This window comes from Vigna unguiculata, chromosome 1, assembly GCF_037176805.1.
Source record: "Vigna unguiculata cultivar grain cowpea cultivar isolate G323 ecotype 2 chromosome 1, ASM3717680v1, whole genome shotgun sequence".
NCBI classification, from domain to species: Eukaryota; Viridiplantae; Streptophyta; class Magnoliopsida; order Fabales; family Fabaceae; genus Vigna; species Vigna unguiculata.
Genome location: NC_140792.1, coordinates 6,177,583 through 6,190,241, shown reverse-complemented (window position 1 = coordinate 6,190,241; position 12,659 = coordinate 6,177,583).

The window sequence follows — 12,659 nt, the reverse complement described above, 5'->3', positions numbered from 1 at the left end:
ATGCTTTTCTTAATGGAGATTTGTAGGAAGAAATTTATATAGAGCAACGTGTAGGTTTTGTTGCTTAGGGGGAGTTTTTTGGAATAGTACGTTGTGTCCACAAATCTTTGTATAACCTGAAATAGTCTCCTTGGGCTTGGTTTAGAAAATTTAGTTGTGTTGTTCAACAATTTGGTATGACTTGTAGTGAGGCAAATCATTCAGTCTCTTACCGTCATTCAAGTGCTGGGTGCATCAATTTAATAATATATGTTGATGATATTGTTCTTAGAGGAAGTGGGCACCATGCATCTCCTAGATGAATCAACATATTTGTCACCACTTTCAAATCAAATATCTTGGTAAACTCAAGTATTTATTAGGGATTGAGGTAGCATAATTCAAATATGGTATTGTTATATTTCAAAGGAAGTATGCATTGGATTTGAAATAGTCTCCTAGGGCTTGGTTTGGAAAATTTAGATGTGTTTTTCAACAATTTGGTATGACTCGTAGTGAGACAGATTATTCAGTCTTTTACCGTCATTCAAGTGTTGGGTGCATCAATTTAATAATATATGTTGATGATATTGTTCTTATAGGAAGTGAACACCATGACATCTCCTAGATGAATCAACACATTTGTCACCACTTTCAAACCAAAGATCTTGTCAAACTCAAATATTTATTGGGGATTGAGGTAACGCAATTCAACAAATATGGTATTGTTATATCTCAAAGGAAGAATGCATTGGATTTGAAGGAAACTGACTTAATGAACACAAAATCTATTGACATAGAAATGGATCACAATACTAAATTCCTCCCTAATCAAGGAAAGACTTTTTTAGATCTTGAGAAGTGCAAAAGATTAGTTGGAAAATTGAACTATCTTACAGTTACTCATCTTGACATTTCCTTTGCAATTAGTGTGGTGAGTCAATTTTTTAATTCCCCATGTAAATATCATTGGAAGATAATCATTTATATATTAAAGTACATTAAAGGACTCTTGGAAAATGTTTGCTACATGGTCATAATAATAATACTAAAGTTATTTGTTATTCAGATGCTGATTGGGCAGGATCTCCTTCTGATAAAATATCTACTTTTGAATAATGTGTTTCCATTAGAGGTAACTTGATTTCTTGGAACAACAAGAAATGAAGTATTGTGGCAAGATCTAGTGCAAAAGAAGAATATAGAGGTATGACATCGACCACTTGCAAACTTGTTTAGCTTAAACAATTACTTAAGGAATTGCAAGTTAGAGATGTCACTCGAATGACAATCAAGTTACTCTCCCTCCATATTACCTCTAATACTATGTTTCATGAAAGGACCAAGCACATTAAGATTGATTGTCATTTTATTCGGGAAAATATTATATTTGGAGACACAAGACTAAGTTTGTTAACTCAAGTGATCAATTAGTATATATTTTTACTAAGTCTTTACAAGACCTAGAATCTATAAAAAATACAATACAAAAAACACAAATAGCAAAATCCAAACACATGTCATTATCTTAATCACTCCCCGCTCAACTTTCCATTTCAAAATTTGATCTTTCTTACCTCTTTAAGTAGTTTTTAATATAAAATAATAAATCAATACATGTGGCATCTTCTTTGCTTGCCACGTGTACAATTTCAAAATATCACTTTTCTTTCCCTCCAAAACTATTTTCTCTCTTTATTTTATAACCTTCTATAATAACCACTAAAACCCTAGTCATTCAATAAAAAGGAGACCCTCTCTTATTTTTCTTTCACTCTACTCTCATCTCCTCCACCCCACTAATCTGTTCTTTAGCCCTACCATGTCCTCTAAAACCCTAACCATTCAAAAAAAATATAAATTGATATGTTCTATCTCTTTTTGTCTCACTCGATTCTCCTCCATCGTTTGCCCATCTTGCGCTCTTACCATGGTATTATATTTTCGTTTCTATTTTTGGAGGATTGTAATGTGTTTTGTTTAAATGCTAATAATTTTTTTCGTTATTCATTAGTGATTCATTGTTTGTGTCTCTGTATGATTTTCCCTATGTTTTTTTGGTTTTAATTAATGGATTAAATTTCTTCACTGTTTTAATTTTTGTCTATATTTTTTTTAGTTTTGAGTTCACTGCTTACAGTTTTTCACTTGTTCCATTTTTTTTTCATTCTCTGTTTTTATAACTCTGAATTCATATATTTCTTCATTGTTTTCATTTTATTATTTTTTTAAGGTTTTTTTTATCTTTTTTCTGTTGTATATATTTTGTATTTTATTTTATTTTGTACTGAGTGTTGATTCTGAGATATCTCTTTTGGGTGGATGTTTTGCATGTTTCTTTAGTCTATCAGCCCTTTTGAGGGAGTTTTGATTCACCAAATTTGCATGTTTTCTTTTGTTGTGCTTATTTATATTTGGTTTTTGTATGCATGGGTGGTTGATGAGTTGTTAACATCATTTGATTGTCAATATGAACTTCATGCCACCTACAACTAAAAACCTCATTTTTAGCATATAAAACCCAATTGTTTACCCATTTTCTTCTTGTATCTCTTTGTGACATGAATTTTGATTTTGTTTTCTTCTTTTATATTTGTACAACTTCTTATCTACTAATTCCACTCTTTGCATCTCCTTCTTTTAAGTGTTTTGACAGATTTCATGCCTTGAATATGATATTGCCTGTGTGTACCAATTTTTTTATTCTCATTTCTAGTTAGTATGTTTTACGTTCTATTTGAGTTGATGTTGTTTTTATTCTATTTATTAAATTTGTATCATGATTAGAAATGTGTTTCTTTTGCCTAATTTTGTTTAAGGATTATTTATTTATTTTAGTTGGTTTTATTAATAATTAATCTCAAAATAAACCTTACAATTTTATGAAAAAGTTGAATCTCGAGAAACAGAAAGAGACTTGAGACTTCAAATACAAGAAGTCTACAATCGAGTTTACTTTCTTAACAGCCAGAACCAGATTTTATTTTTTAACTCATTTTATACACACTTTTAGTAGTTATACACACACACACACATACATACATATATATATATATATATATATATATATATATATATATATATATATATATATATATATATATCAACTAGAAAATTTGAATTAGGCTATTCAAAAATTCAAAAGAAGAGAAAAAGTTGACGCTTTAATTGCATCACAAAAAGGAGTTATGAATAAATTTATAAAAATAGATAAGAAAAATGATAGAAAAAAAAGATGTATAAAAATAATTGCTTCCTCAAAAAGAGCAACAAAATGAGAAATAGTTATTTTTGAAATTATGCTCCAGTATTCTTTTATATTTATATTTCAAAAGCTCAAAAGTCCTAAAGTTGTCCTACCTTTGCCTTGGCCCCATTATAACCTGTGAAAAGTCCTCATGATCTTTGATTATGTAACATCCCGTCAGGATATTACGGATTTTGATAATAAATAAAGAAATAATAAACAGTTTCATTTAATAATACCCCATTTCCCAAAATTCGGGAAATTTAAAACTTTATTAGATTAATAAATAAACCGAAATCCATAATTACAAAATTGAAAGTGATATCAAATAGGCCATGAGCCTTTACAATTTATTACAAATCCAAAGATATAAAACTTAAACATGAAACTCCCATGATATCCCCACTCCGTGGCTAAGCCTCTTCAGCACCACCTGCATCAACATCATCTGCTCACGTGTACCGCGCACACGATCATCGCCAAATACAAGCAGATAAGGTGAGCTTAACAAAATAAGTATACAAATATATTCATATATATATATATATATATATATATATATATATATATTAATTTCAGTATATTTTATACAAATATAAAATATTACGTTTCAGTTATATATTTCATGCAACACGCCAAATAAACCCCTCCTTAGATTTCATATCCCCTGGCCACAACCAGGTAATTCGTGTTCTACCTCTTTTAGTGATTACCCTAAGGTGACTTGCTGCCATACCTATTGGTCACAACTGATAGAGCACGTGCGGGAAACCATTGCTACGGATCAAACATCGTAACGCCAGGTGGAGTTCCCAAATACGAACATAGTTCGCAACGTCCTAAGACTACCAAACTCGTAAGTTAACTACTTAGGAGGGCAATCTCTTTGGACCCATCTGTACTGGCCACAACCTGCACACTCACACCGGCAACACTCGCCAACCCGAGCTCAACTCAAGGGTTCCTCGTGTTCATCCACCATCCCAAGCTCAACTCGAGGGATGTCATTCCGAGCTCAACTCGAGGAATGCCACGTGCTTAACCCCTATCCCGAGCTCAACTCAAAGGATACGTTCCGAGCTCAACTCAAGGAACCAGCAATCCCACCTTTGAAGCTTCACCAAAGCCTAGTAGATCACGCATGTAGAATCCAACAACTCAAGGCTGCAGCATCAAAATTGTCTGGCGGGGGACATGTACCGCCAGGCACAGCCGCTTCCAGACCGCTTGGCGGGGGACGCGTACCGCCAGGCGCCAAGCGCCTCATTTCATGTTGCCTCTGCAACTATCGCCTGACGGGACATCCTTCACCGCCAGGCGAATCACGTCATACAAAGCCTCTAGAGTAGAAGCTACCGCCTGGCGGGCTTAACTCTGCCGCTAGGCGCCACACCAGTATCTGCACAATACTGTATTGGTTTGAATTTAGGCACTGTTTATTCGCATCCAGAATTAGTTAGTCACTCAAACAAGTTCAATGGTTATATCCAAGTTCTATAGTAGTGCCCACAATGCCTCGCATCCATTACAATTACTATATCAAGAATATTCACTTTATCTCATATTATTATTAAAATTCTTAGCCTCAAGTTTACCGCTCTATTTGCATCCAATGCCAGGCCAGCCTCGGTTCAAGTGACAATATTCTCAAAATCGCAGAGCCTTCAATGTATCAACAGCCACACAAAGAGAGATATCTCTGCAATAGCGCCTGGCGGTAGATCCCATGCCGCCAGGCGGTGCGTATGAGTTCTGGATTTTCCAGAATGCTCCTCCCTGCAACAAATCCTAAATCTCCCCATTCAACCTTCGTCATGTCCAGTTTCTCTTCGTTCACACACTAACTCACTCATATACAGCCCAATGTGCAAACCACACTCATCCCCATCAGCAAAAATCCCCAATATTTCTAACCTTATCACTGTTTCATTCGAAATAATCATCCCTTACATGAAATTCAAATACAATTCAACATTAAATCAGCCTTCAATAATTAACCCTGGTTTTCCATCTGATCAAAAATCACCCAAAATGCCCAGAATAGCAAGAATCGAGCCATAGACCCGCGTCGCCTGGCAGTTCAACCAAACTCGCCAAGCCCTTCATCCAGAAAAAAATCCAGAATTGGGTTGAACAGCCAGCGTCGCCTGGCGGTCAAGCAAGTGTCGCAGGCGGTTCCATCTTTGGAACCCAGAAACATCAAGATTATCATGCGTCGCTTGGCGGCTATGAATAACTAAAGATCACACATTCACACAATTTCCAGAAACACGAATTTCAGTGCAAACAGCTAAAGATCACACATTCACAGGTTATAATTCATACATTTAGACATAGAGCAATAGATAGAATGTGGTTTAGCTCCCCTAACCTGGACTCCTTGCTTAAAAGTAGACACTTGAGAGTTCCTTATAATCACCAATGGCCTCCCTTTGGCTTTCTCTCCCAATTCAGCTGCTTTACGTCAATCTGTCACACCCCTCCAAGTCCGAATTCTCTCCCAGACTATTGCAGAACAATTACAGCTCCCAAAAACCCTTCTCTCTCTCCCTTATTCCCTCCTTAATTGCTTTTAATTTTGAGTTAATGGTTCTAAAACGAAAAATGGCTTAATGCATGTGATAATTGCCATTCAATGGTTAATTATGGTCTACTTTCCAGCCCTTCTAGGATGCTTCTCCAACTACGTTTTCCTTAACCCTTCAAATTCAAGCCAAAACTCCATTTAACAAAAATAAAGTTTAATTTAGGTTCCCTAAGGTTTGAACCTACAACCATGCAATGCCAAATCAATGTCAAACCATTCCACCAATTCATATTTCATGATAACTAATACAATTCAATGATTATATTATTCTACAACATGTTCCCCCACATATAAAAATATAACAACAAGTAAAACACATAATTAACATACATAGGACTTGAACCCAAGTCCTCTCACACAATAAAGTACTCTCAACCACTTGAGCTAGTACTTTTCCACATCACACAAAATATCATAAAGGCTTCCTCTACCCGCTTTTATTAATTAATTAATTATTTAATTAATTAAATTATACGAGTCTTACAGATTGCGTGTTTCCTGAAAGTTTGTGAATATTGAAGTCTTGTTAAATATCAAGAGTGTTTACTTACATGAGTATTATGAGCAAAAACACGAGCCAAAACACTTGAGCAAATTTAGGATAGAAAATATACATTTTAAACTTGAGTGAATGATATCTTTCATATTTGATTTTCTTGTAAATTCAAAATATTAACTTGTGTGAAAAATAGAATCTTTCCGTTTGTATATGCATGATTATTTGATTTCTAGAAGATTGATTGGTTTCCAGTGATGTTCATCCTTTGATTCATTATTGATATGCAATAAAATAAACCATAATAAAGTTTTGAAATTACTTAATTTTGCCCAGGAGTGCAAAAGGATAAGTGTGTGGGTGTGATGAGTTCATACAAGTTGGTGATCTTTGAATGAACAATATAATAATAGTATAGATTTAGGTGAAGACAACAACCAAAAAAAGAGAATTAATTAGTGACAAGGATAAGTCTGATTCCCAAACTCATGATAACAATTAAAAATATATAAAAGGATTAAACGAATTAACTTTATTATCCATTAAAAAAGAAATGTTAAGTGAAATTAATTTTGACAATTTAATAAATATTTTTGCATAAAAAATCTAAAAAAATAAATTTTAAATAAAATGTTTCATTCTTAAGTTTAATTTAGGTCTCCAAGTCCTTGAGCCTCCCCTGGGTGGGTCAATGTCGATTGTCGAGACAGACAGACCTAAACCGAAAGTTTAATAATATATTTTTTATATTTCAGAAGAAATCCCATAGGTTGACCTTGTCTCATATGGATTTATGGGGTTTTTGGTGGTGAGCTTTTTTAATAGGGAGCTTTTCGGCTTCGTGTGCTTTTTTTGCCCCAACACATGGGCCAAGACTTGGCCAAACACTATGAGTTGAGGCAAATTGAATCTCTAAACGATGTATACAAAACATGTTAAATGAAAATAATAAATATAGACTACAATATGTTATTTTGAATGTAAGTGTTGAAATTAGAAGAAAAAATCATATTAACTTTTAAGTACTAAATATTTTCAAAATTATTTTACCATTAATCATTAATTTATGGTTTAAATTTTATATATCCAAATATAATACATGTGTTAAAATAATTAAATAAACTACAATAAATAGAATAAGATTACACTATTATAATATTGAATAAATTATAATAGAAGTTGTAACGTTCCATTTAATAGATAAATCTAATTAAACAAAACATTGCATAATTTATAATATCCCAAGAGCATAAGATTTAAAGTATAAAGGATTGTACAGTCATTCAAAAGAGTTTGCTCATAAGCCAGATATTACATAGGCCACAGTGCCTTAAAATAGTACTCGGAGTAAAGGGATCCCACCCAAGATAAGTTATGCTGCGGAGTTTCCATCACCTTGATGACCACTAGGCGTTCTCACATCTGCTCACATCAATAAATTGATGATCATCGCAAAAGGAGAAAACCACACATAAAACACACAAGCAAACAGAAAGGGTAAGCTAAAGTAAAAAGGTTTTATCATACAAATGAACATGCAATTTAAAAGTCAAGAATACATGAATCAATAAAACATGTGATAGCAACCAAGAAAAACTCTAAGACTCAATTATCTGGATACATATAATCAGTCAAATTCACTAGATGTTTGCACTTGTGGTGGCCTCTACTGCTCTGCAGAGCCATTGCCAATGGGTTTTACCCTACCACGCACAAGGTTAGCCTTCAAACATCTAAGGACATTACCCTGCCAAAGACTAGGGTCTTCTGCTACTCTCACCACTTGAGTCAGTACGCTCTACATGAGACTAACTAGCTCTTTAGAGTTTCAGGATGTAATCCTTACTTGAATCCTTAATTATATACTGAGGCACCACCATGAAACATTACTAAGAGGTTTGTGGAATTACGTCTATTACCTAAGGCACCACCATGAGCTCTCACCAAGAGGGTCATGGAATTACGTCCATTACATGAAGCACCACCATGAGATCTCACCAAGAGATTTGTGGAATTACGTCCTTTACCTGAGGCACCACCATGAGCTCTCACCAAGAAGGTCATGGAATTACGTCCATTACATGAGGCACCACCATGAGATCTCACCAAGAAATTCATGGAATTACATCCTAATCCATACCATAGTCATGTCTCACCAACCGAACATAGAATTATCACGCATACCAAATCTTAAGCCAATATTCAACCAACCATCTAATTGTGTTCAATATGCAAAATCATACCAAACTCATCAATTCCAGTCCCAATATATCATATAGAGCATATATGGCATCATAACTTGAACTGTTTAAAGCACACATCATCCAATCATGTGAAACACATTCATATACACTCAACTCTATCAATCTTGCTCAGGCTAAAGAGCTCTCGCTCAGGCGAGAGGAATCCCTCATTCAAGCTACATGCTCTCGCCTGGGCGAGACTGCAAATAGAGGCACGTCGAGGTCTCGCTCAAGCTAGCCTATCTCACTCAAGCTAGCCTATCTCCATTAACCATCCACTCCAATGTAGTTTTGGCTGCCTATAACTCATACTCACCATTTCACCCTTTCAAACTAGGTGATTTACCCACCACCAAATAGTGCAATGTGACTTAACCAAGTTATAGCAACAACAATCCCATACTCACTCCCTATAGCCCATTTAACTTATTCGCGATTGGATACTCCTATACTTAACCAACTTTAATACACTCTTTCATTATTCAATCCTTATGCCCAATTCCATCTACTAGATTTAAGTACCCCTCTACATTCTTGGCCTTACTAACCCACTACTGCATATCATGACCAACAGAATTGTCCTTCCTAAATTGGTACCCATTATTTCCTCTGTTATTTGTGTGATCTAGTAATTGGTCACCTTCCAATCCCTCTATCATGGCTTCTCTAAGAGCCTATGATTCACCACAATTCAATAATTTCTCTATACACTTTTTAACACCCCTTCCTTTAATCATATCCTTACTATTATAATTTATCTAAATTCTCGACACTTCATGAGTGATACTTTACATCTTTTACACCTCATTTCTTACAGGTGAAAACACCAATGCACAATCCCTGCTTAAAACCAATTTACTTCTTATTAATCAAATATCCTAGTTCCCATACTAACTCAATTATAACAAATTCTAGTACCCTATGTTCTTCCAGTTTCATTGTCCTAATCTCTGTTGCATTCCACTCACAACACATTCCCTCACGACCAAATAGTCCTATACACGAAAATTGGTCTCTAGACTCATCATCACCTGGCGGTAAGCTGCGGGCCGTCGGGCGGTACATCAGAACCCAGATAACTACCAGGTTGTTGACCTTGCGATATACCCAATATGTCCAGAACTCGATCCAGACACCAATTGCATTAAAAGACAATAATTCACACCTAATTCACTATACTAACGTTCCATGATATCATTCTCTCTACTCACGCATACCTTGGCCACAATAATTCATGTTCGAGTCCTTCCCCCCCTTTTTTAGAAAACAACTCTATTCATGATTGCTCATACATGATGACTTACCATCATCATCACACTCAATTTTCTCAATTTTCATAACATTAAACACATAATATTATTCACAAAATCACATTCAGGAGTCAAAATAGCCCACAACACGAACCACAAGCAAGGAAAAACGAACCGTGTCGTGCCACTTGGTGGACATTCATCCCTGCCAGGCGGTTCATGTCAAAATGCAGCAAAAACCAACCCAGTCTGATGCATCGCTTGGCGGCTCGGGCTTTACCGCCAGGCGATTTCTGGGTAAAAACCCAGAAACCTTGAAAAACAACGTGAAAATGACATTATTTACATGCAATACATTATATATGAATCAAACACATAAGGTATAGCTCCCCTTACCTGGATTCCTTGCTAAAACACGAATTTGGTGTGTGTATCCTCCAACCAAACCCTTCCAACATTTGATTCCACTCTGATAGCGTTGTTTTCAGCCTTACCACTCCTTCAATCAGTACAACTCCTTTGAAATCCCTTGCCTAGCCTTCACACGAAAATGTAGCACTCTCTTTCTCCTCCAATTGCCTTCTCTTTATCACTTACTACCTTAATTAAGTGTAATTAACACTAAAATGAAAATTGCTATTAAGTTTCATGTTAATGGCTAATCATGAGCCATTATTTGGTTGTCTCCAGCCCACTAGGCTACCCCTCTTGGCAATTAGGGTTTCTATGCCTCTTCATTCCCATGCCAAAATAAAATTAAGCAAAAAGAAAGTTCTAGTTTCTTTCCTAACAAGGTTTGAACCCACAACCCTTCAATCACAAAGCAAGTGCACAACTAACTCAACCAAATCCTGTTTCGTGATAATTCCTATAATTTTAGGATTACATTATCATGACTCATATTCAAATATATTATTAAAAAAATGCATAAGTTAAAATAACATGCAATTGACATACATAGGACTCGAACCCAAGTCCTTTCACACAATTAAGTACTCTCAACCACTTGAGCTTGTACTTTTCCACTTCATAACATACCACATTAAATTCCTTAAAGGCTCCTATTACCCGCATTTATTAAATAATTATTTAATTTTCTCGGGTGTTACAAATTATGTCCTAATCCATACCATAGTCATGTCTCACCAACCGAACATAGAATTATCATGTATACCAAATCTCATGCCAATATTCAACCAACCATCTAATCATGTTCCATACGCAAAATCATACCAAACTCATCAATTCCAGTCCCAATATATCATATAGAGCATATATGGCATCATAACTTGAACTGTTTAAAGCACACATCATCCAATCATGTGAAACAAATTCATATACACTCAACTCTGTCAATCTTGCTTAGGCTAAAGAGCTCTCGCTCAGGCGAGAGAATCCCTTGCTCAAGCTACCTACTCTTGCCTAGGCGAGACTGCAAACAGAGACACGTCGAGGTCTCGCTCAAGCTAGCCTATCTTGCTCAGGCGAGACTACTCTCGCTCAGGCGAATGGCCTTCAGTTAGGGGAGTCCTCGAAATAGAGAGGGAGGTGAGCTGCTGCTCTCGCTTAGGCAAGAGCTCCTCGCTGAAGCGAGAGCTTTCGTTTTGAGTGACCAACTCGCTCGCCTAGGCGAGTTCAGTAGAACTCACTACCCTCCCTCGTGCAAAACTAAATTCAACCCATCATAATAGTGCAAGCAACATGTTATCATGCAATAAATAGTATACATCAACCACCCAAAGTGTAAAACAAGTCATACGGACATAATAACTTGAAAACAGTAGAACCCTAGCTTCCCTTACCTAGAAATGCTAGCAAACTGCACAAACACTCGAAAAGAGCACCACTGAACGTGGCAGCTTGCGGAACCGGAAAAACGACCAAGGAGAACGAAACTGAGATTCTAGCTGAGTTCCAAGCGGAAATAGAGCTTCCAAACAGAATGGGAAACGTAAAAGGAATAAGGTTCTAGAGTTCTACTTACCCGGGAGTAGAGTTCGATTACCCAACGGAGAAAGTAGTTCAAACCCTAGCAGAGCTCTGAAAAGAGTGAAGAGGGAGGCTGAGAAAGGGGTTGTTTGCAAAGTGAATGCAGAATGAAGGAAAACAAGTGGTTGTAAGGGGTCTTGGGATATCCTATGGGTTGACCTTAGACCCAACAGATAAGGCCAAATCCTTAAACATTAAGGACAGAAAAAGTGGGCCTTACATAAGCGAGTTCAAATTAATTATACTAATAATGTTTAACTTTTATACAAAAGAAAAAAAATAGAAAAAATGTTGTTAAAGTATTAAAAACTAGATATAGATTTAATTCCTCTTGTGTAAAAGATAAATATAGGATAATATATTTATAATGAAAAATAACGAAGAAAATATAAACTAAACCCAAATATACATAATATGTAACTAACACAAGATATAAGATATTATAACTAATAATATCATGTTTTAACTATATCTAACATCCTCTCAAATGAACAATATTTTTAGAGACTTCTAACAAAACAAAATCTTAAAAGATTATTTATCTTGTACATTATATTTTATCCAAATTTTAAATTTAATAATTCTTTTATGAATACTAGCGAACACACCGGCGTTGTCGCGTCTGTGTATTCGCATTTTTTAATTTTTAAGAAATTTAAGATCAATAATAAAAATAATTTAAACAAAAATAACAAAAATAAGATATGTAAAAAAAAATAAATAATAATTTAAAACAAAAGAGATTTGTAGAAAAATGATTAAAATTAAATTATTTATAAAAGAATTAATTTTTAAAATAACTAAGGGTAAAATGGGTATTATGAAATGTAGACACAAAAAGAGAAATCCCATTTATTGTTATAGATAT